This window comes from Anser anser, assembly GCF_964211835.1.
Source record: "Anser anser genome assembly, chromosome: 2".
Classification (NCBI taxonomy): domain Eukaryota; kingdom Metazoa; phylum Chordata; class Aves; order Anseriformes; family Anatidae; genus Anser; species Anser anser.
Genome location: NC_139721.1, coordinates 39,430,996 through 39,455,593, shown reverse-complemented (window position 1 = coordinate 39,455,593; position 24,598 = coordinate 39,430,996). Strand labels below are relative to the sequence as shown.

Genomic DNA, 24,598 nt, shown 5'->3' with positions numbered 1-24,598 from the left:
TGGGGAGGCGGGAGGGCACGGTGGGCCGGCCACGGGCTTCCCCAGTGGGCGCGGGCAGGGCCTGGGGGCAGCCTATGTGAGAGCCCCCGGCCCACCTCCGCAGCTCCTGGGCTCCCTCCAAAGCCGTTTTGTACAGGTTGCACCCGTCAGTCGTCCTGGTTGACTGGGGTCCACCAGCGAGCGGGCCTGAGAGGTTGGGTGAGCCCTTCGCCTTGTGTGCCAGCAGAGTAAAGCCATCGCCCAGAGGCTGTGGTGAAATGAACAGGGATCCACGCGCACGCCTCAGAAACCAGGGTCCAAGTGAAAAATAAAAGCCATCCCTGACATGCCTCTTGAACAGGGGTCTATCTCGTGACTGTGTAGGGCTTGGGCCTCGCTGGGCTGCGGGCAGCTAACACCAGGCACATCATTTCTCACTGAAGTCTGGAAGAGGGAAGCCTCAGGAGGTGGGCAGATATAGGGGAGGAAGGAAGAGGGACAAAATGGGGCAGTGAAAAAGAAGAGGAGCAAAACTAGCTGTAAACAAGGGTGCTAACAAAGGAAAGTTGGGAACCCACTGACGTGAGGGAGAGGGATTGACTAGCGAAAGAAGGTTTAACAGACAAAAACAATGAAAGAAACAGTGACTTCACACGATGAGCAATCCCACTGGGTTTCCTGCAGAGTCCCTGGTAGTTTTAATCAGGACAGAAGGGATGGAAGAGAAAAGATAGAGGAAAGACACTGTAGTCAGCTTAGATAATGCCATAGAGGAATTGTATCACAAAAAGAATGTATTTCTTCTTTAAATAAAAACAAATTAGTGAGTGGCGCACAAATAGGCTGAGGTGATTGCAATTAGCAAGAACATTTACATTTATTAAGAACTCGTGTATGTTTCCATCACACACGCACACACAAAAAAAGTTGCAATCTGAAGAACTTTTAATAAGATTTGTAATGAACATTTTCAAACAGAAGTGTCTTATAAACACAGCAAAACAAATCCAAAATAAAGATTTCAAGGGGACTCAGTATTAAGGGGAGCAAATCACACATTTCAGGTTGGAGAATCACTGTGCGAGGCTTTATAATCACTACCTCAGATACTCTGATATTGTAAAGAGTCCTTCAAGATAGTGTCAAGTCATGGTTTTCCTCCGTGTCTAACAACCTACTTTCAGTAAAGCTTAATTATCTGGAAAAAAATACACAAGTAATGTAAGGAAAACTAGAGAAGACTGGTTAGAACAAATGTTATTTTCTCAGGATTGTTTGATCAGAAATATCTCAGAAGATTCTGAGTTGTCACTTCAACACAAAGTAAGTGGTAAAAATAAATATTTACTATAAACATACAATTACAGAAGAATCTCTGTCTTTTTTTTTTTTTTTAATAACATTTGAAATCTTCATGGCTTAGGAGAAAAGCTTGAAAACATGACCCAGAAAAAGCTCCAGAAAGAAAAGGAAAAGAAATTAACATATTTTTTTAAAAATCTCATGATTTTTGGAGTCTGACTCATTATTTTGCATGTTTGGGATTAGACATTTTGAAAGTTAAAAATCCTAAAAAAGAATCCTTTTGCAAGAAATGTACTCGACGCTTGACAGATATATCACTACTGCTAGTGGTTGATATGTGGACCATAATTTGACAAAGTGAATGGGAGACAGATTGCAGCTCTGTATTGAAAAGCTGCTGTTGAGAAACTTGTTATTCATGGGCCATGGATTATTTTTCAGCCTGTTTTGGAGAAAGATGATAGAGATACTGATTCTAGAAAAGTTGGTCTGAGTGACTGGTATATTCAGGTGCCTAACGCATCCTAATGCAGAGCTGGAGATGTCAGTACCGGAATGATTAAACATATGATTGCAGAAACTACAGATTTGGCTTTGTATTTATATGAAATATTACTGATGATTGCCTTAAGAAAGACGCAAGTTCCTAGGAGTCTGTAGGAGTTTACAACTGTACCATTTGCTTTGCACAGCACTTCAAGTTATTTTCAGTACTTAATGATGCAGACCCTGAGAGGTTATAAAATTTTTGCTGCTACTTACAGAGCTGATTTAATCACTGAGATGGTAAAAACACCTGAGATTTGTGGCAGATATCTGTACAGTTTGTAAAAATTAAAAAGCTATATATATAATAATCTCGTAAGTTTTCTTTGTTTTGTAGGGGACGTATTCACTGGGAGCTTTAGGATAATGCATTTGTGGAGACTGGAACTGAAAATGTTAATACTATTGTAAGGTTTTTTCCTCTGTGGACTGAGAAAGCAAGGCCCTTTCCAGGGTAAGTCAATGGTATACCAAACACAGCCACTTTAGCTCATGTAGGTGCATTTTCTAGAAAAATAAATAAATAAATAAATAAAAGCAACAGATTAAAGAACATGAATCTGATTGTAGAAGCTCAAAATGAAAGAATATTTGTTAAGAAGGGCACTGAGAGTTTTTACAGCCATTAACATTGAAGTGTCTCCAAAATAATCTTGAAAGAGGTTCCTACACTAGTGTATTAGCAGAGTGTCATTGCTTTTCCTATATAAATAGGAACAAATGCCTTGAGAAACACGATCTGTATCTGCTGATACTAAAGAAGTTGTTATTCTTTTAAATGCTGTCTGCTGGAGTGAGAGTACATAGTATGAATTTTCTTCATGCAATGGAGAGCTCACATAGATTCCTTGCCGAAGAGTTGTTGTGGATGCAAGAAGCTTACGTAGCAGACTGGACAAGTGTTTCAAAGGAACCTGGGAGGTCATTAACACACCAATGGATCAGAAACTCTTCTGAGTTGAAAGTAGCAGGAGGTAGAAGCTTGGGGGAAAACAGGGCAAGGGGAGGTGGGGTGTCATACACACTTGTCCTCAGATGAGGCTTTAATGCCTGTTGGAAGAGAGTGGTGGCCTGGCAAGCCCTTGTGCTGAACCAGTTAAGCCATTCACATGTTCTCATGGAGGTGCTGCAATGGTTGGACTGTTGGAAGGGAGAGGAGCAAGTCAGTATGTCCAAGATGATAGGGCATCTTCTTATCTTCACAAATGTCTCGTCCAGGTACTCAGTCTAGTATACTGAGGGCCATCAGTAGGCATAAATAATGTTGTCAGCCAAAAAGAGGTAAAATTATTTTACTTTAAATGAGAATGTAGCCCAGCATGTTTTTGTTTTAAACATCGATATCCAGTTTTATTTGGGATTTCCATTCAAGGTGTCTGATCATCTATTAAGATAAGATATCTTGATTTTCCTAGGAAGAAGAAGATGTGAGACTGTAATGATAGCATATAATTTATTATACATAGGCACCACAACACCCTTCTCATAAGGTTGGCTCTCCTTTAAAGAAAAGTTTTCACCTACATATTTCAGAACACCTGGACTGGAAAATCTTCTTGCTTCTTGTTTTGTGGGCTGTACTTTGGGAACCAGGAGGTCCAGATAAGCTAAAAGGGGAGACGTGAGATTTTGCCAAGGAAAACTCTCCTGCTGAAATTTTTGCTTTGCTTTCTGACACACAGGACTATTTACCTTTCAGAACAAAGCTCAACGCTCATCAATTTCTAGAGAGTAGTTAATTAAATAATAATAGGATGAAGAGTCTATCCCTTTTGTGTGGATGTCCTGTTTCATGTCCTTAAACTGAGTATGACACTTGGATCTGGGAAGATGCAAAAGATAATGATATTAAGATTACAGAATATTTAAAACAAAGTAATTAATCTGGCCTTTTCATCAGCATGAACTCAAATCCTTTAAGAAACTGATTCATTTAAAATGTTGTTGACATTCTGGGTATGCCCTCATAAGCGAGCATAAATCAGTGTATTTAAACAGAAACATGCACAATATGGTATCAAAGCATTATGGCAGTGATATATGTTTCAGAGTATTTAAACAATTTGCAATGCTACCTAATAATCTGTCAAATCAAGTATTGTCAAACAGGTAATGAAAGAGGCAGCTATTTTATTATTTTATCCACTGTTCCTGTCTTGTTTAATTCATTTGTGGTGAAAATGACCAGCCCTGTATTATCACACTTGCATGGAAATAAATTGTTCTCATCTCCATAAGGAAGTAAAGATCACTTCTAAATAGTTAAGGAAAGTCCCTGACTTCCCTTTGTTACAAAGTAAAGAGAAAGCCTAAGTATTGCCATGTCTTCTCATTCCAAACAAATGGTACATAGCCAATTTAACAGATAGAGGAATAGATACGTGGGCTGAACCTGAACTGTGTTTTGCATCTTACAAAAGGTTCTTAGCACACTCATCTGCCATTGCCTACAGTAGGAATTAAGCACACAACACCTCACAGAATTTAGATCTTAAATAACCTTGCAAGAAATATAAAAATGTAAAATTCACCTTGCATATTTGCAGCTTCGATCCATTCCCATATGCTTCGAAGACACTGCCAGCTGGTTCAATTCAAGTTACCAAATTTAATGTGGCCTTGCAGGCATACAAACAGTAGGCCAAACCTGAAAGAAAATATTTCACTGGGCCTTAGAATCAAATTATTTCTCATGGTCAGAGAAACGAAGGGAAACATGATGTTCCTTTTTCTCCCTTCCTATATATCCCACCATATCAAGTGATTTTATATGAGATACACTGTCCACGTGATATTCAGGAAGGCTCAAAAATACATCACAGTATGCTAGTTCTCAATTGAAAGATACACCCAAGTGTTAAGGTTGCCAATTTTCCACTCTTCCGCTTATCTTTTTAAATCAGTCATGAAACATCTCAAAGTATAAGAGATCAGGAATTTTTGGTTTCATGCTATTTTTATCTGACGTGTATTGGAGGACTGTTCTGGGGTTTCAGAAATTCAGAATTTTTTCAAAGGAAAATTGTGTTTTCAAAAATTTATTTTGCAAATTAAAAATTGTGTCTAAAGGGTTTTTTTTGTTTGTTTTGTTTTTATTATTGTTGTTTTTTCACCCCAAAAGCAAGGATCCATAGAAGTTATGTAGATGTTATTTCAGGAATGCATCATATAGATTGCGGATGTCTTGAGAACAGATCTGTACAAATGTTTGATACCATTATAAGTACCTGTCTGTATTTGCAAATATGTAAAATATTTGCATATTATCAGCTGAATATGTCAGATGACTGGTCATGAGAAAATAAAGACAGAACAGAGGGCTGGTCACCACAGAAGGGGACAACATGAGGACTAGTCTGATCACCAGATTTTCCATAGCATTGAAAAGGGAATTCTCAAGACAGAATGCAAGCAAATGATTAATCATTTTTCAGTTCAGATCAGTGATGTCATAATTTTTCTTTTTGAAACTCCCAAATAGAGATGAAATTCCACTGAATGAGCTCTTGTGGCATGAGGAGATCTTTACAGACACTTAAAACCTTTTTTTTTTTTTTTTTTCCCTATGCCCTGCTTTCTCATCTGGCAAAGATGTCATTTGCTAGAGAATGGTTTTCTTCCTCCTTTGTATTTACAACGTCTGTGGAGCAACACCTTGGTTGTTTTGTAAAGCTCCAAGTATGGAGGGTCTTGAAACAGTAGACTCCCACCCAATTGTACAAAAAGTAGGCTACATACTTTCTTTTATGTGCTTTTTGTTTTGCCCAGAATTATAGATGCTAACAGAGAGAGATCCAGGCTCTTTTCTCAATGATTACATATAACCATAGCAAGGAATTCACAGAGTAAAAATTTAATTTTTAGGGCTAGAAACGTACCCTTTTTTGGTTGGCTTTTGGCTTTTGGTCATTTTATTTTTGAACTAGAGAAAGTAAAAAGCAAAATGTCTTGTCTGAATTTAACCTAGTACCCTAGGGACTTACGGTTAGCATCAGAAAAGTACCACACAAGGGGGCACAGTTGGCATTTGAAGTGCAGAAGGTCAGGACTGAGGCATAGTAAGACTATGTGGGGAGTTTCCATTACAGCTTCCTGTTGTAGCAAATAAATCCAGTCCCATTCACATTTGATACACTAGTACAGATACATCATCCACATGTATGAGCCATCAGTTTTTAAGGGGTGCGATAAACTGTTGGGACTGCTGGCTTAGGAACAAAATTCCTTTCTTTGCTGAGATTTCTACATTTTCATTCTGGATTTCCAGGAACTTCAGACCACCTTTCTTCTAACTGCATGTTTTGTTTTGTTTTGTTTTGTTTTGTTTTGCTTTGCTTTCTCAATGGAGCTGTCACCCTCAACTGTAATAAAAACCTATCATCCTTTTCTGGTCTTTCTAGTTTGACAGTTTCATGTCACAGCTTTGTTCCACAATAAAAATAAAAAATCTGTAGGTGTTAAAGAAGTCCTTGGAAAACTGTAAGTGATAGAGTCAGCATTTACAGAACATATCACAACAGGTCTGACTGACCTTGGCAGCAATAGGAGATCACCATTTCTCATGGATGAGCTATTCCTGAATGTCTGTCTTTTATGCTGTATAAGGTAAAAATACCTTTTCTGGATCAAGGCTGCTACTGTCTGCTTTTCTTATTCTTTATCAGAAATTATAGGGACATGTTCTATTTAAGGAAAATCTCCATTTCCATTAATATCTGAATTCCTGTGTCTCGTTAATACATAGTGGCTGTTATTTTAAAGTCTTACACTATTTTCTTGTTGATTTGTTTGAGGATTTTGTATGTTTTGCTTTTCTTTTTACTGCAGTCATGCTTCAAAGATTAATGTTTGTGGACGTTCTCCAAATCATCTGCCTTTATGCTGGTTATCAGAGCGTAATCAACACTGTTTTCTTGCTGGAATGTCCCTTGGTCTGTTTTTAGCAGGTTACAGCAGTACCAGTGGAAGGGAATGAATAGTCAGTTTTGATTGTTCATCTTTAAAAACTGCTGCTTCAGTAGCATGCGTAAGTACAGCAGTCGAACATGCGCGTTAATCAGATGCTATGAAGCATGTGGAGGGGAAGCCCCAAGCCATATTTGAAACTATCAAGTTTCTGACTAGTTGTTGAATGCATGTAGATTTATAAGAGCCCCATGGAGACAGTTGCCTTACTACATAATGCCTTAGCGATGATTAAATAGAAACAAAGGATAACTAGAAATAGAAAAGAACAAGGAGAAACTCAGAGTAGTTCACAGCTGTAAAACACAAAAAAATACCCATCATCCTAAGATACCATTCCTCCTTCCCAAAGCGGAATTTTCCTGCTTTGAAGTTATCTTGAGAAGACACAATTTGCAATTTGCCCAAGAGGTCAGCAGGCCCAATCTATTGTACTGGAGGGTAAGGAGGTGGTTTCAAAGCTGAGAGCCCCTCGGGAAGAATGGTCTGCAAGTGTCTTACTTTCTTTTGAATAAAGTGTGACCTCCACTGGTCGCTGTTGTATTCAGGAAAAGGGGAAAAGGTCCATGGAAGAAGGTCCAGTGTTTTGTCACACAAAATCGTAGTTCAGTGTTAACTCCAAGGTTCCTTTTTAGACCACTGGAGAAATATGTAATGAGTATTTACGTATGTGTAGCTAGCACTTCAGCAGGGGGGACAGAGAGCTGAAGCATGTGTTTACACTTCGTGAGAGTCATGCATGTTCTGCATCTGCCTGCCTGTCTCTCATTAGTGTGGGATTTGTCAATTATGTGTAAAAAGAAATGTTAGCCAGTTGCAGAGGCTAACAATTTTATACTTTTGGTTTATTTTTTCTCAATTTTATGTTTCTACAAGTTTAAAAAAATGAAATTATATTTGAAAAAATCAGTCTGGGGCAGAGAGAGATGCAAACTGAGAGAACCTAAAAGTAGAAAGTGCCAGTAAAAAGAAACGTACTGTAAGGAAGAGGTTTAAGGAATCTGAGCACAGCTTATTTGTGCTACAATGCCTGGCGACACTGAGGAAAGGGTGGGGAGGCACAATATTTCTGAATTTTCATGTCTGTGTGGGTTTAAGTCAGACCCTTAACCTTATTTGAATATAGCATTTTTGTAGTTTAATATATTTCATACAGAATATATAAAGAAGATTTAATAACTGTCTCTTAGCTGTGGTTTATCTTTACCTCAGAGAAAGCCAAAATGAGTTTCTGTGAAATGGCTGAAAAAGCATACACGGTAAGTCTTCTATCACATTATTTCCAGTCTTGCTGATTTGTAAAAGATCTTTCAGAAAGATTCTGTCTTTCTATGTAAAATGTTAAAGTTTGGTTCTGTGCCCAAAATTTATAAAAGGAACTGCAAATAACCAGTGAAAGTTTAGCTTTTAAAACTCCCGAGACTGCTTGCAATCACATGGAGTTTGTGCTAATGTTTAACCCAACATTTTCCCTCAAATAAAATAATATTCTAGCATATCACATATTTATGGGAATAATAGTAACTAAATATTTTGGAAATAACAAATCAAATCTCTAGGCTTCTGTGCCTTTTTGTTTTTCTCTTTCAGATGTGTGTCACACATAAAGGACTAACTTTGTGAACCTACTCTTAGAGCACTAAGGCCACAAAATGAACAGTACTCCCATAATTAGTCAGCACACCTAAGTGTTCCAGGATAAGACCTTCTGAAGTATCATAGCAGAAATATAAATAGAATATTTAGTGTTCTGTTGTCAACTATTGAAAACTGAAATATTTCTGCAATATTTCACATTCTCTGGATAGCTTTGCATCAGATTGAGGTGTTCTCAGTGAGTGGGATCGCACAGAGGCAGTTAGCTATTTTCCTTCTGACCCAAAGCAGGCTGGCCGACTGGCATGACTTAAAATAACAAAATCGCTGTTTCAGGCTGGGCCTGTAGGCATGTATTTGCTTGGTTTCCCAAGCTTTTTGCCTGTCATAGATGCTAAGGCATCTCTTAGCTTTGATTCTGCTGCAAAGGTTATTCAAATTTTAATACAAGCTGTTTTCTAACTCTCAGACAAAAACATTAAAGCACAGTAAACTTGATTGGACTGGCCATCAAAAGGTATAAACTACCAATATCATTAAAATTAATATCACTATTAATGTGATCCGTGTTGCTGAAAGTTGGGCCACAGTGCATTTGCAATACAGTGCCTCTTCCAGTGGCTTCCCAAAGTGCTCTCCATGCACACCCAAAAAGGCCAGGGAAATTCCCCCTTAACCTAATGGGAAGAAATCTGTGGAGATGCGCAATTTATAATAAACAAATGGAGGGATATACTGCCTTAAATATTAGCAGTGTTTGTAAGTCAGGAGTTAGTGTGGACACAGCATTCAGGTGTACGGTATTATTACTAGTTCTTCTGTGGAAACTCTGTGCCATCTGGTGTTTCTGATTCAGGAGAATCTCTGTATCTGTTTGTCTTTCTTGAACACTCAAAATCAAGTGTCCAGATCTGCTTTTTTTCTTTCGTAGTTTGATTCATTGGGGAGTTTTTGTTTCTAGCATAACAAAGGTGTAGTTTTGCAGTTAGCTTCAGTAAATTTAAATCTGTGCTGCTGCTGAAAATGGTGGTACTGCTCTCCTTCCCTCCCTCCTGCAGCTGCATCCTCCTGCTGCCTCCCTGGGGAGGGTGAGGATGCTCATGGCTGCAAGGTCAGCTCTGTCAGGGAGCAGTCTGAAAATTAGTGCATGGCTCAGATCTCAGGTGGGTTTGTTTGTTTGTTTTGTTTTGTTTTGTTTGTTTTGTTTTGATCTGGCTAACTCCCTGGCTGCATGAGAACTGGTAAGAAGAGAAGAGTGTTTACCAAGGTTTGAGGACTTAGGTTAGCCTAAGCCAATAAAGAAACTGCACCAAGGAGTCCTCTTGATAAACTGAGAGGTGAAGCAGGTTTCTGGTGTTAAGAAAGGTCAAACACCAGAAAATTCTGATGCAATTTTTTTTTTTTTAAGACTTTCTTTCTGTGTAATATATTAAGGACTTGAAGCAGAGCCATTATACAGGAAAAATAAACAAGAGTGGATATTGAGTGAAAACAATGGTAACAGCCAGCCAGATCACACAGACCTAGGCAGTACGGCAGTACTCGTTGGTCGCTACCTTTCTCTAAAACATTTTTGGAGGGGAGGATGTTGAAAATATGTTTAAATGCACTAAAAATTATCAAAAAGGTATGTACAGTTTCTAAGCTTTCACTGGGATGAAAACTCATAGAAATGAATTTGCCACTTTCCTTTTTTTTTTTTCCTTTTTCTTTTTTTTTTCTTCCTAAATTCCTTCCATCCCTCTTTCTGCAATTCCTACCTAGCCAGCAGGGCCTATGAAACCTGTGGTACTGGAGGTGGAGTGATTCCACTGAGTTATATCAGTGTGTGAGTTGGGAAAGGAGCAGGGGGACTGTAAGGAGAAGGGAGGGGGAATGGAGGAAACAGATGGATCCTAGATTATGCTGCAGCTGAGATTGAAATAAAATTTCACCGTAAATGGGGTGGCTGATGCTTCTACGAAGCTCTTGGGGATAATTCATCTGCCGCTTGATAAATTGGCAGGGTTTAGTTCCAGGTTCTATCCTCTATTCTCCTCCATGGTTTGTGTGTGTATACATGTGTGTGAGCTATGTGTGTGTAATTTTCAAGATGCCTGGCCCCTTTTTTCTCCTTGGCTAACTTCTGAAATAGAGCTGTCAGGATGATTCCAGTGTTTGGAGCCATATTCTTTCTGACAGAATATAACTCTTCTCCTCAGTTTTCCTTTTTTATGGCCTAAAGTCAATGGGAATATTCAATGCAACCTAAGGTCAGGTTCTTGAATTTTAACACAATTTCCCATGAGAACTAAAAGGATGAAAATTCCTTTAACACTGGGAATGAAAAGTGGATCTTTAGCTGCCCCAGTAACATAAGGAGTAGACTTGTTATATGGCTATAAAAAACAACTTGACGAGGGTTCAAATATAGGGGGATGGACTTCTTTTGATTTGTCCAGGAATTTAACACCAGTCACTGTGTTATCAGTACAAAAGGGTTAAGCTGTCATAGCAACTGGCCATAGTAGCAATCCTGAACTTCACTAGGTCAGCTGCAAGAAGTATGTCAAAATAAATAATTTCACAGGTGTATTGAAATATAACATATACAGCTATATTAATCTATATGGCATGGAATGATTTGAAACTATCTCGTTACGGTGGACCATACTGGAATACAAGTACCAATTTTTTGATGAGTCTTTTAAAATATAGGAAAAAAAAAAGAACAGTTATGGCATAGACAGATTTGGCTAGGTCCTTTCTAGCTGATACATGTTGTTATTCAGTGTCTTGAGAGGCAAGGGTTGTAAACAATGGATGAAAAAGTCAGTGAACAATTTTGTAATCCTGAAAAGAAATGGTGATGCTTATTTAATTCCTTCAAGGGAAGAGAATTCATGCCTGTGCCCACCCCCACAGAGGGGAAATTCACAGGGAACTAATTCTTATCTAGGCAAAATTTCCTATATAGTAAACGGAAATTTTAGATCTCTCTAAAGTCTGCTGAACTTTGAAAAGTCTAAATTGTCTTGTTCTTCTACATATATCCGGTCTCAGGAGTCTTGTTGTTTGTATTAGTGAAATGGGATGATGAGAATGGAGATGTTGCTATTTTCAAACTCTGAAGATGTAAGGTGCTATATACATAGAAATCCTCAGTTTTATATAGCTTTGGATGTACTAAAAATGTGTTGCATTTCATTGTTGATACAATTTTAAATTATGTTGATCAACGAAGAGTCTGAATACTAAATTTAGAGAAGTGTTTTACTATGTATGTTCCATTAAGAAAGGCAAAATATGCTTTATTCATGTATTTAATATATTAAGCACTTTCACTTCCCCAAATGACAGCTGTTGAACTCTGTTACCATCCTCAGTAACAGCTGCAAAGTGTGACATTTTCCCATTTTTCTGTATTTGGAGGGGCTTACCTTCCAATAATAAACCTGCTTTATCAATGGGTTAGAAACAAATTTTCAATGGAAACACTGGGTAAGAGTTATATTTTAACTGGAGCATAGCATTGTAGGTAAGATAAACCCCATAGGGAAACACTTGCTATGGGGAAAAAAAAGAGAAGCTGTCTGGCCCATGGCAAGATGAACTAGGAAAAAATCCAGCTTTCTAAATGATGACAAGGCCAATTACATTTAAGAGTTTTATGGAAAATCTACTCTACAGGATGATATTTATGGTATTGAAAGTGCCTCTGTAGATTTTGCTCCTACTTATTTTTTTTTTTCAGTCTTTCCATAACAATATCAATTATTTCACATTCTGTTTTCAGTCTGCTTCATGTTTCCTTGTCTTGACTCTCCCTCCCTCTCCCCCTCCTCCACACCCCTTCTCTCTTTCTCATATCTTCTCAGAGCTGTTAGAAAAAAATACTGCCTTTCTGTGTGTTATGTTCTTGAGCTTTAGCAATTTTCCATTTCACTTCTTTCTTGTAATACTTTTTCCATTTAATATTTGGGGAGAAAAATCGTTCAATTTGAAGGTGAGCCAGATACACCATCACAATGTTTTGGGCCAAGTTAGTATTTTCAAGTATAAAGTTTACTTACAGCTTCCTGTGTTTTCCATTCGTCTGTTATTAAAGGAGGAGGGAAAAAAAAAACCTTACTTTTACCATCGGCAGCAGGTGTATTTTACAACTGTCACTGTTACTACTCTCTAGTCTAGTCTGCAGCAGCTTGGAAGCTCTGCTGGCTTGCTTACACAACACTGTTCCCATGACAGCACAGGTCATTTGTGGGAAGTCATTGGTTTGGAAGTGTCATGAGTATGTTTTGGGGGAAGATGTAATCTGAATGAGTCTTAAGGAAGGCAGTAAATTGAGTTAGGTACTGAAAAAAAAAAAAAGCATAAGGAGAGCTTGGTGTTGTGTGGGCAGGTGGTAATCCAACCTGGTTAGGAAGTAGAATGCAAATGACTTTAAGTAGAGTTCAGGGGAGTTGAGATCAAGATGCCTTCACCAACAAAGTGCATTCTACTAGTAGAAGCTATTTTTCAGAATAAATGAAGACTACAGAAAACAGTAGGGACTTTCAATTTTACTACTGATTTTTGTGTATTAGTATAGAAAACATTTATTTACTTTTAATCCTTGACTGTTCTGTCTTAGATAATACTTCCTTGCAGTGTGTATAAAGAAGCTATGTAAAAGTGGACAAAAATGATGATACCACTCAAGATGCACAGAGCTGGCATACACTAAGATACCACAGCATTTAGGCACCATGGTGATAGATGCCTTAGAGATAAATACAAGGGAGACAAACAGAATGAGTCAATGCATTGCCCAATTTGAATAAAGATTTTCATAAAATAACTTGCAGTGTTGGAGAAAGAAAACAAATATTTGGTGTTTAGGTTGCTATGGTGTTGTGGCAGTGAAAAAAAAAAAAAAGAAAAAAAGAAAACAATGAACAAATAGTCTAAACTACATCATGAGTTTACTAACCAGACCATGTCTTCTAAGTAACTAAGTGAATATGAAAAAATGTTTTAATTATGTAGAGGTTAGATGTGATGCAAACTAGTGTAATGACAGCTTTTCCTGACCTCTTAGCTTATAAAGCAGGTTTTAACCATTGATTTAAAGGAGCTCTGGAGAAGACTGTGCACCAAATGCAGTGAATTTCTGTGTCTGATTCTGTGAATAAACCTTACTTTTGTCTTACTGCTTTGGGCCTGGTGATAGAAAAAGTAGATTATGTCAGACTTGAAAATGTTTTCTGTTTTTCCTTCTGGCTGGCATGAGCATCTACCCTTCTTTTTTAATTCAAAAGCCTTCTTTTATGATCCTTCGCCAAAAGGGTGATGGATACTTTTCCCTACATGTTCTTCTAGGCTAAAGTCTGTTTTCAGCAGATCACTGAAACACGTCTGAGTACATCTTTAAACATTTCATTGGGCATATGCCCAAAGGAGTACATAGGCACATTACAGAGCAGGATATTCTTAAATGCTTTTTAGAGTAGAGGCCTAAATGGGAATGAAAAGAGAATAATGTTCCTTGTTTTAATTAGCCAATTATATCCTTCATTTACTGATGTTATCTCCTGTAGTTATGTAACTTCAAGATTACAGAAAAATACTTTAGCCAAATTTTGTTCAATATACGTGTTTCAATAAGCACAATTTCCCTCAATATAACTTAGCTGCAAAGGTACCGATAAACTATAAGTGCTTGCTTCCATTCAACCATATTTTGCCAGTAAATGAGTTTGCAATACTGAAAAAGGTTTTAGAGAGAATGAAGTAAAAAGAAAATTGACAACTTCATGATAACTTTTTGGAAGGTGCATCAGAATTTTGTGCCTTTGCTACAATATAATTATTTTTGAATTGGTAATCCTGATTGAGGAGGCAATGGCCTATTTTTTTCTGTTAGACATGAATGAATGAGCAAATCTAAGAATGAAGTACCCCAAACACAATAAATATGCCATTTTGCAGTTTATAAAACATGTGGGTCTGATAATGCAGCTCAAGGAAGTCATACTCTGTTTTTATGGGTGAACAGCTTGAAAAGTAGAGTTCTGCATCATATTTTGGCAAGACTAGTTACTTTATCTAATTTGTAGTCCATTTACTGGGGGTCAAGGGTAAGAAATTTAAGGATAACTTAAAACATCCACCTCTGTTATGAAGCTGCCTGGAACTCGTACAAGCTTCCATATGGAGGGATAGGGAAAACCCTGGGCAGAAATGATAGTTAAATTAGATATCAGAATTTCACTAGAGTTACTCAAATTAGGGCTCAATAGAATAGGTACCTGGATTTTTTTTCCTACTTAACTTTTATTGAGAACTCACTCAAGAATGGCAGATTCTGCCAATATTTTTCCTTGTGACTTTAAATAAAAGGAAATCTCCCAAATACACACCTATGTAGACATTTGGAATGTAGCAAATGTGTTTTCTTTATGACTGAGAAATTTCAGCTGTGAGCAACTATATAGAAAAAAAAAAAAAAAACAGAAAAAACACATCTTCTGAGGTAGATTAAATTGCATTACCCAAAGAATACGGGTATGCATTTTATAACTTGTTTATGAAAAAAATAAAAATAAATAAATACAAAAAAATTGAAACTTGATTTCCAGTGCTTTCAAATGCCTTTGTAAAAATGAAATTGAAATGGAATATAGGAACTGAAATGGCTAACAAATATTTTGCTCTTCATTTTCAGCATGTGCTCATCAATGCATGCTCCATGTAAAGACCTCATCTATAATTTGGAAAATCTTTATAAATGAAATTCAACAAAAACAATGGTCTCTCTAAGGAGAAATGATCTTATCCAGGATAGTACATGGTGTATTTTCTGTGTATGTGTGCACATCCATATCTGTAGACACCATCTAGGGAAGAGGAAAAAGGTAGGGAAGAGTCCCGACAATATTATTTGTAAAGTAGCTGTACCCATTCATTCACTGAATGATGTTGTACCATCTAAAACACTAATTGGATTGCACGATTGCATGACTCTCCAGAGTATTGCATCTCAGCAATAAAATCCCCACAGAGTCATTTATCATGTCAAAGGGTAAGTGATATTTTTTGGGGTATTCATCTGGATAGATGAAAAACAAACACTGCAGTTTGGGAATTTACAGATATAGAGACATGACCTGTGAGTGAGTGATCTGCAAGATTATGCACTGAATGTGCTTCAAATGGCAACATAGAAGGTATTTCAGTATATAAATATTAGATGTCTCTTTTTAAGCTTGAGATATAGTTCCAGCCAGCCCTCTAACACCTCTGGATGCTCCCATAATGCAATATCACAATGGAAGTCAAAAACCATGGAATAAGGGAGTCCATGAAGGAATAAGAGAGTGGATTTTGCTATTAAGAAGGTATTATTTTTTTATTAGCCCATAGCAATCTGTTTAGGGCACACCAGTCTGTCTTTGCTAATGCTGTAGGGATCTGTGTTTAGCAGTCATATTGGGTGTAGTCCAGTAAAAATATCTTTGGGGGGATCAACATTTTTCTAAATTGTATTATTTTTCCAGTTGAGAACTTTGGTCTTGAGTCTGCAAAAATCAACACTTTTGGTGGAGTTTAAAAATATGAATAGTGGAGACCAATCGGAAAGGCCTTTAATTTTTGAAAGCACATCCAACTACACTCTACAAACAGACTTATATGCTTAATACTGAAGATATCTATCTTGCCTTATTTCATAGTACCCCAAATCGACTACAAGATAAGGCTAGGAGCAGCTTCATCCTGAGTTATGCCTGTCTGCAGACTGGCGACATGTCTCTTTTGGACATTACGAGACGTGCACTTTTAATCATACAGACTAGTATGGATTCTTAGGTCATATTCAAGCACTACTGGAATTTATGAAATAGATATTCTTTTGTGAAATTAACCAACATAACCTAAACCAGTAGCCTTTACTGGTCTATCAAGTATACTTGTGTAGATCTTGCCTTCTAGCACTCACACTCTGGAGTATCCCAACCAATGGTTTCCTGGGTATCCAGGGATAAGAGATTGCTAACAACTTAGTAACAAGGCATTTCTTCTGCCAAGAGGGAGGCTTAGTTGTCATTTGGGCTCAATTAGATTTTTGTTGATGATGTTTTATTGTTGTTGTTGGTTTTAGTATATATGAATGTAATTTCTTGTTTGTTTAATCAGGTGATGAATTCTGGGTTCTTTCTACTTGTAGGTTGTTAGCTACATTGGTACCATCGTGCTTTCTCTGTCTCTCCTAGGGGGAACTTTGGCAGGTCAGCAGCAATAAAATACTTCTGCATCTGACTATCTTAGGGAGGAAAAAATGAATGAGGAAAGACTCATTCCTTTTTTGTTCATGAAAAAAGTGCTTAGAAGTAGACTTTATGTTGTGACTCCTGGAAAAAGGTAGCTGTCTCTCTCTGTTTAAGCTATGTGACTTAACTGTAGAGGCTAAAGGACTTTGGATAAACCCTTTCTTATTTTTCACAAATCCACTGACTTTCCATGCACCTTTTCTAGATCTCCCCAGGACTTGTTAAGAAACTGGTATCTAAGTTGTATGCCAATAACTGGGCTCACCCCAAAAAGAAATTCTGTTATATTAATCCAAAAAGTGATTATACAGTACATTACTGCAGTGGGGAATGACTGAAACTGTTCTTTATGCTCATTTTTCAGTATGTGTGTGGACTTTGGTAACTCAAAATGTTTCAAAAGTAGTGTTACACAGAACTTAGCAGTAGGGAATCTAGAGGGCAGAGGCACATCTGAAATCCTTCCTTCTTCAGAATTTAAAAGACTTCCCTACATTCACTTGGGATTCTTAGTTCTTCAGGAAGTCTATGTAATCTGTCCTAAAATAATAGATCACGAGAGGAAGGTTGGGAGCTAAAGCAAAAAACATTGGGCAGAGTGATGGAGAAAAGGCATTAAATTTCTTTTAAAAAGACCTCTAAAAGAAACTATTTTTGTCTTTAAGGTCTGATGCAGCTCACCTAATTTTAAGGAAATAGCTGAGGTGAAAAAAAGGAGTCATTTACTCTAATTTCCTCCAGTTGAGTAGGGAAAGTGGTGTGCAAAACCAAATTCTAGGCTGATCCTACCACCTCTGGTTGTCTCAGTCCCTCCCCACTGACTGTAAGGGTAAACAGAACAAATTGGATTGTCACTTAAGAACCAGGTATTCTAATGAGATTAAAACTCTGGCCTTGAAAAACACGTTTATTAAAAGATTATAATGCTGAAGGGTGGAGAAAAGTACCTACAGGGATTGCTAAAAGATGTGTAATTTCCACTTATTTTAATGAGATTATGTGAATACTTTGAAATCTACTGAGATTCCTGAGTACCTTTGGAGACTAGGTCTGGAAATCTGAGTTTTACTAAAAAGAAGTGGAATTTAATATATTAAAAACTAAGTTATACATGAAAATCAAACTTTGAAGGTTTAGACAGTTAAGTAGTTTTCCAAATTTTAACCTTTTTTCATTACCTTGTTAGGGCAATTGGACATTTAGTTTAATTAGGGTTCTTTGGATGTACATAGAATTTTAAGGAGAAAAATACTACTTATGACAATAAACAAATTCAGCAATGAGAAAAGTGTGGGAGACCATCACGTACAAGAATAGAGATTTAAATTCAGGTAAGGAATTCCTCAACACCTGAAGTTGACCTGGAAGTGGGAAAGGTAATATTTACAACTTCATTTTTGCCCAGTTGCTTTTATTTATTTATTTATTTATATATCTATAATTATTTATTTTTCTTTAACTGTGTTCTTTCTTTAGACACAAGAGATTTGGACTGGACTTTTGTAAAATAAGGTAAGCCTATTCTTAAGTTAGTGCTCTTTCCTAATGGAATGTCTCATTTCTCCATAATTCCATTTTATTTTGCAAGGAAAAAAGTGATCGTTTGCTCAGAGCTACACTGCCTTCAAGAGGGTGTACAAACAAGGAGGAAAGGTTTACAAGTAGAGTAACTTGCAGGATTCAGCCTGAACTTTCATGTATCCTGCAGCTGAAGTGTGCAACTTTACCATAAAATAACAGCATCAGTAATCCTTAAGTAAGGTACTACAGAAAGTGAACAGCTATATGTTCTTGATACAAAGGATATTGTATACTATTACAGTTATTAATGGACATATTGGAATTGTACATAGCAAACAAGATAAAATGAAGAGTATGTTCTGATACAGTGACATTTTTGTTAGATATGATACTATGTACTATTATACAAATAAGCATATAATATTTTTAGAAAGCCTGTTTTTATTACTTATCTCTGTCAGGTAATTGCAGCAGGAATAACCATCACCTTTTATTCACAAACACTTGGGTAGAGTTAGAAGTCACTGGAGTGAGAGCCTACATTTTTGAAGTGATCATGAATATATTAACTGTTACTCAATTTTTTCCCGTTTGTCATTCTCTTTTAACTGCATCAATATGGTATGATTTCCATCTGTTTCAGCAATAACACAGAGTTGTGGCACAACAATGTTTCTATTAAAAAAAAAAAAAACAAGAAAAACACAAAAAAACTTGTAAAGTGCAATCCATGAGAACTTTGCATTATATCTAAATATGCTAGTAAATCCTGATTAGTCTATAGAAGTGACATACCCGTCAGCAAAATACAACAGAAGTAATTATCCAGTCAGCCTGAGTGCACCATGAAGATGAAATTACGTTCTTTATTTAAGGGGTCTTCAATAAAGTCTTATTTTATTTATCATCGGTGAAAACTAAATAAAAGTTAACTTCCACAATAAATGAAATAATTCATATAATTCCAAATGCGATAAGCTTGAATGTTACGTAGTTAATAAACATCTTATTCCTACATTTGGGCATGATCATTCAGTTTTTAAATAGCTTAATATATTGCTTCCTGTTAATGTGATAAAATGTTGATAAGTGTAACTAGTTTGTGTTTGATATGCATAGAATACCAGAATATCAGATTATTATTATTATTATTATTATTTAGAATAAAAGGAAAATCTCTATTGAATGTGCTATGGAAGCAAGCATTTTTCCAGTTCAGCAGTTTCTGCTGAATTGTAAACAATTGGGTTGTTTCAAGAGGAGAGTAGCATGGTCTGTAACTCTGACAGCTAGGAGTACTTTAGTTTACTGCTTCTACCACCTGCCTCCTGGCTTAATATTGGAAGCAAGAAGCATGCAATTAAGTATGAGGAAATGAAAATAAATGACACTGTTCATTGCACATTACAAAGTGCCTGGCAGAAAGAATGCAGCTTGCCTGGACCCAATGACCCCTGGGGAAAACATGTCTTGTGCCTGGGAAAACGCCTGTGCATCAGACACTGACCCTAGTTTTATCTGTTATCAAACACATGGTTTTCTTCTTTACAATTTTATTTTTTTTTTATTTTATTTTTTTTTTAATTTTAGTCATCTTCTGAAATGCAGGAGATATTAAACTAAAGTGAAATATACTGCATGTAGAGAGGCTACAGCACACCAAGCATGCAGGGATGTCTTCTTAATGATTTCTTGAGAAAAGGTCTTTGGATTGCACCTGCAATAGGACTGATTTTAACTGATTATAAAATTCTAAAGGTGATTTTTTTTAAAGATTAATTCCAAGTGAGCAGCAACATTGTTTTGAATGCAGTATTACTAGGTATGTAACTCAGACCCACCCCTTGCTCAAGAATCCGAATGTTTAAAACCTGATTCATTTAAAAATGCCTAATTTGTGAATGCTACACCTTTTTTTTCTATATATGGCTCATGAAGTTGTTAGAACGTAATAGTAATAATTGGTTTTTAGTCATTCATCCTAAATTGTCTAAGCCCCCTTACAAAGCTGAGTAAACATTATCCTGATATTACAGAATAGGAAAAAACTGCACTATAGAGAAATCTGGTGGCTTGCTCAGAAGACGAAGCAAATCAGAGTAGTTGAAAGTGAGATACCCAATTGAACAAGAAAATAGAGTTTAACATAAATCATGTTTTTCTGCTACAGAAGTCAAATTCATCTTTTTTGGATCCCAGGTGACTCCAATGCATGAATTCAGCCACTACTGTTTTTTTCTGGGTGGCCACATATAAATGGCAGAGAAGCTTTCATAATGAAAGCAGAAGCAGTTAGTGACTTTCATGTCTTCATGATCTGCTACAAAACTATAACTCAGATGAAGTTTGCTGAAGTTTGTAAACTTTTCAGTGAAGGTAAATAGCCAGTGAATGTTAGAAAACAGATAATTCAGGTAGAAATGCCGCCAAGACTTTGTGGTTTTTAATGATTTCATCTTGAAGAAAGGAGCATCTTGGTAACTTGATGGGTATTGTTTTGAGTGTCATTTTATTTACCCCATAACCTAAAGTAAAACTCAAGGGTGCAAACTCAGAAGGAATTGAAACTGTGTAAGGATTCACAGACCCTCCAAACCAAAACCACCAACTTTCTCATTTCTGGCTGAATGAAAGCTGAATGAGTTCTCTCTCTCTCCCACCCTCTCCTTCCCTCTCTTCCTCTCCCTCCCCACTCCATTCATCCCTCCCTTCCTCCCTCTGTCTCCCTCCCCCTCTACTCTCCCTCCCTCCCCCCATCTCCTTCCTTTTCTGTATGTTTAATATTGCGTACAAACTCTATAGAAGAAAAACTTTTTCCTCCGTATTTTAGGTAAGCTTAACATATTCTATGAAAGGTAGTCTTCTTTATTGCACTTCTTAATATGACTTTTTAGACTCTGATAAAAAAAAATAAAGGCGGGGGGGAGGGGGTATTTGAATGTCAATCATTCAGTCTCTGCTAGTTAAAATGCATGTCTTTCCAGAGATGCTTTCTATCCATAGTCCTGCACAACATGAAATATGGTTGACAGCTATATTACCACACTGCAGATTGCAAAGCAATTCACATTCACACTTCTAAGTGCCTCTGCTTTCAAGACTTATGGATGTATGCCAAATCACTTGCATTGGGGTATATGTCCTTCTATATGTATTTTATAGAATAGGCCTTTGGTTTCCATTAAAATCAATGGAGTAGAGTCCAAAACAGGTTTTCTAAAGACTGTACTGGATATCAGGCAAGGTTAATAATTAAATACTTCAAATATAATATGCATCTTCAACATATTTCCATATTTCAGTTTCTATATTTAATGTGGTATTTTTGGTATTTAGGATGGAAACTCCACTGATAAATTTGACTGTTGACTAGGGTTAGGTTCGCTTTCAATTTTTGCCCTCACTAGTGTGTCTGTAAAAAATGAATATATGATTTCATACACCGCTTAGGTAATGTTTCCAAAAGTAATGGATCGGCAGACATCTAAGGAGTTTAAGGTCCTATGCTAAAAAAAAAACAAGCAAACATCATTATCTCAAATGAAATGGGAGAGACATGCAAGATATCCTCCAATTCCTTTTCATCTAGACAAATAAGTGACTACACCGTGTCATAATGCCTCATTCTTAGTCACTGTTCACATATTTCATTATAGTAGATTTGAATGACAAGTTAAAAAGAATGATCAATAGAGATGGTAAAATAATATTAATATTAATAATCATTGAAATATGAATATGCTTACTATTAGTCATATTAACATGATATATGAAGTAAACTGATAGATTTTAAAAATAGGGGGCTCATGACAAAAAAGTTAGTGACAAACCTGATTTTTTGGAAAAGGAGAGAAAACACAGATGCTTTAAAGACATCTGAGTAAAATCCAGTCTCCAATGAATGTAGCAAGTCTAATGCAAGACTAACCTGAAGGGGGAAGATGAGTAGAAAAGACGTAGGAATGACTGTATGCTGTAGAAAAGTACATTGCATCTTTCTATTTATTTATTTACTTTTTCAATGAGATTATCATTTTCCCTTAGGCTTACTGAACCTGGAAGACAGCAGCAATACAGTTTTAAAATTGCCTTAAATTTAGAGGAGAAAAATAGAAATGCATGGAAATCACTATTGCTGGCTATTGTTAGTAAATGAAAAATCCATGAAGTATTGCACAAGTTAAAAGGCTGTGGTCCACTACAGTGGGGCAGGTACAAGATGGGCTCATGACTTGCATTTCTGTGTAACATTACATTTTTGTAGTCCACAGTCCCTGGAGGCCTGTATTCTCTAGAATGAGAATGGATTTCATACAGTGTTTTTCTCTGTAATTGTAGCATATGTGAAAACTCTTGATCTGTATCTTAAAGATGTTCTCTAAAATCACGTTCTGTGATTATCAAACATCAGCACATCCATTTATCAAAATAACTTGAAAGAAATGATAGGGAACAGGCAGCTAAATGTACTGCAGTGGTTACATTAGATAATTCTCCACACGTAAAGCTGAAAATGAAGCAAACTGATGCCTTTAGAAATGTTGGCCTAATTAGTAAGACAGAAAGTATGCTGGTTAATTTCAAAATGCAGAAAAGAAATTTCTGGAGATTAAATATAGTTAGTAAGAATTACTATACTGGGTCACACTTCCTTTTATCTCTGAAAATGACCCATGAAGGGTTGTGAGAGTAGATTACAGCAAACAGTAGAAGTACAGTTTGGTCTTTCACTTGGTATGCTCACATACTTTCAGCAGTAACTTCCGGTAGCTCTAACCTCCATGGGTTTTTCTAATCTCTTTCAAAATCTTGAAGATCAAGTGTGTCACAGCAAGAAATTTTCTCTATTGAAGTGGTGGAAAGGAAAAACAAAATCTAAAATGTGAGAAAATTTTATGCTTTCTTCACCAAACTGTGAAGAAAAAGTCATCATTATGTAAGTCTTTTCTCCAGAGTTTTATCAGCTCTGAACATCATAAACTATGGTGGCAAAAATCAACTGAAATACCCAAAAATAAGCTGTAAGTGTCATAAACACAAACAAAAGGCGGAAAATCCAAATTTATGATCAAAGTTGCAGCTATCCTTTATATTAAAATATTTCATAAATTTAAAGAACTGTTTAAAGGGGACAGTAGTTTTTGCCCAGGCTTTCACTTGCAGGCCAACCAGATGCTGGAGATGAGAAAAATGTGGAAAAATAAGATGACCAAAGAGGCTTAGAACTTATATTAATGCAAGATGTGTGGATGAATCTATAGCGAATTACTTGGTAATAGCAGCATGCATTGAACAGCGAAAATAAATTTCAGTTCAGTGCTGTTGGTTTCTAAAGTTGAATTCTGCTCAGATTACTGGATGGGTCATCTCAATATAGTGAAATTTATGACACAAAAGCAGGTGACTATCACCTGTTTCAATCCCAAGATAAAATGTGGGTTCCAAGATGTTATTATCCCAGCTCATTGGTGTCTGGCTGTAAATGTTCTGCAAGAGCATTTAGTGAACCACTCTGGAGACTGATAGTCAGATCCTCAGCTGCTGACAAGGATAAAAGGCATGAGTGTGAGGAAAACACTGAATTCTCAGTTTAAGTCCCTGGTGTCTTGTGCAAAGACCTCCTGCCAGAATATGTTAGTCTAGCTCTTTAATTTCTCTTCTTTTGTGCTCTGCTATTGCCCCAAAGAGCTGAAAACACAGCAAGTCCAAAACTGCGGTATATTAAAACCCATTGTGTCTTAGGAGCCTAAGAAAAATGTTGAGAACAAGATTAAATACTTAATCTAACAGAAACTTTGGAGACAGAGGCAGCTCTTTATATTTTTGGTTTAGCTTTAAAGTGGAGACCAAAGTCATGGCGCCTGGTCAGGTGCATCTAAATAGAAAGGTCAGAATTCAAGTGAATGTGACTAGTAGAAGCTGAGGATGCTGAAATCTATCCACACTGTACACATAAGTATGGCCTAGTATGATGTGGAGTTTTCTTTGGAAGATATCTTGCATTTGTGGTCCCTGAATTGTGAAGAAAATCTGCTATTCCCTAATGAGTGTACAACAGTCTTGAAAAAAAAATGCTGGGAGGTGAAGATTAGTTACACTGGAAATGAGAAGTATTCATAAAATATAAAAATGTGATGTATTAGCATAATGTCATTGAGAATTAAGTGTTATGATCTTTCAAATTTTTTCATTGGTGTTCCATAAACTTAAAGCATAGCAGGTTAATGTCAAATATGTACACAAAATCTTCCTACTGTACATGTGTTCTATACATTACTATCTTCTGACTTTAAGTAAACACAACACAATGTACTCTACATAAATATAGTGCTACTGAATCATAACAAAACTTTTAAAATATCTATTTACCATAAGAACTGTGTCAGAATCTCTCAGTG

At 36.6% G+C, this 24,598-nt stretch overlaps 1 long non-coding RNA gene across 6 annotated transcripts in view; it reads left to right on the top strand.

The window, feature by feature from the left end:
• Positions 1–2,165: 2,165 nt before the first annotated feature.
• LOC310895634 overlaps positions 2,166–24,598 on the top strand; it is a 43,442-nt gene continuing 21,009 nt past the window's right edge. For all 6 annotated transcript variants that reach the window (XR_014580814.1, XR_014580815.1, XR_014580816.1 and 3 more), the window contains exons 1-2: positions 2,166–2,284; positions 18,156–18,191. This is a non-coding gene — a long non-coding RNA (uncharacterized lncRNA). The remainder of the gene's footprint in view (positions 2,285–18,155; positions 18,192–24,598) is intronic.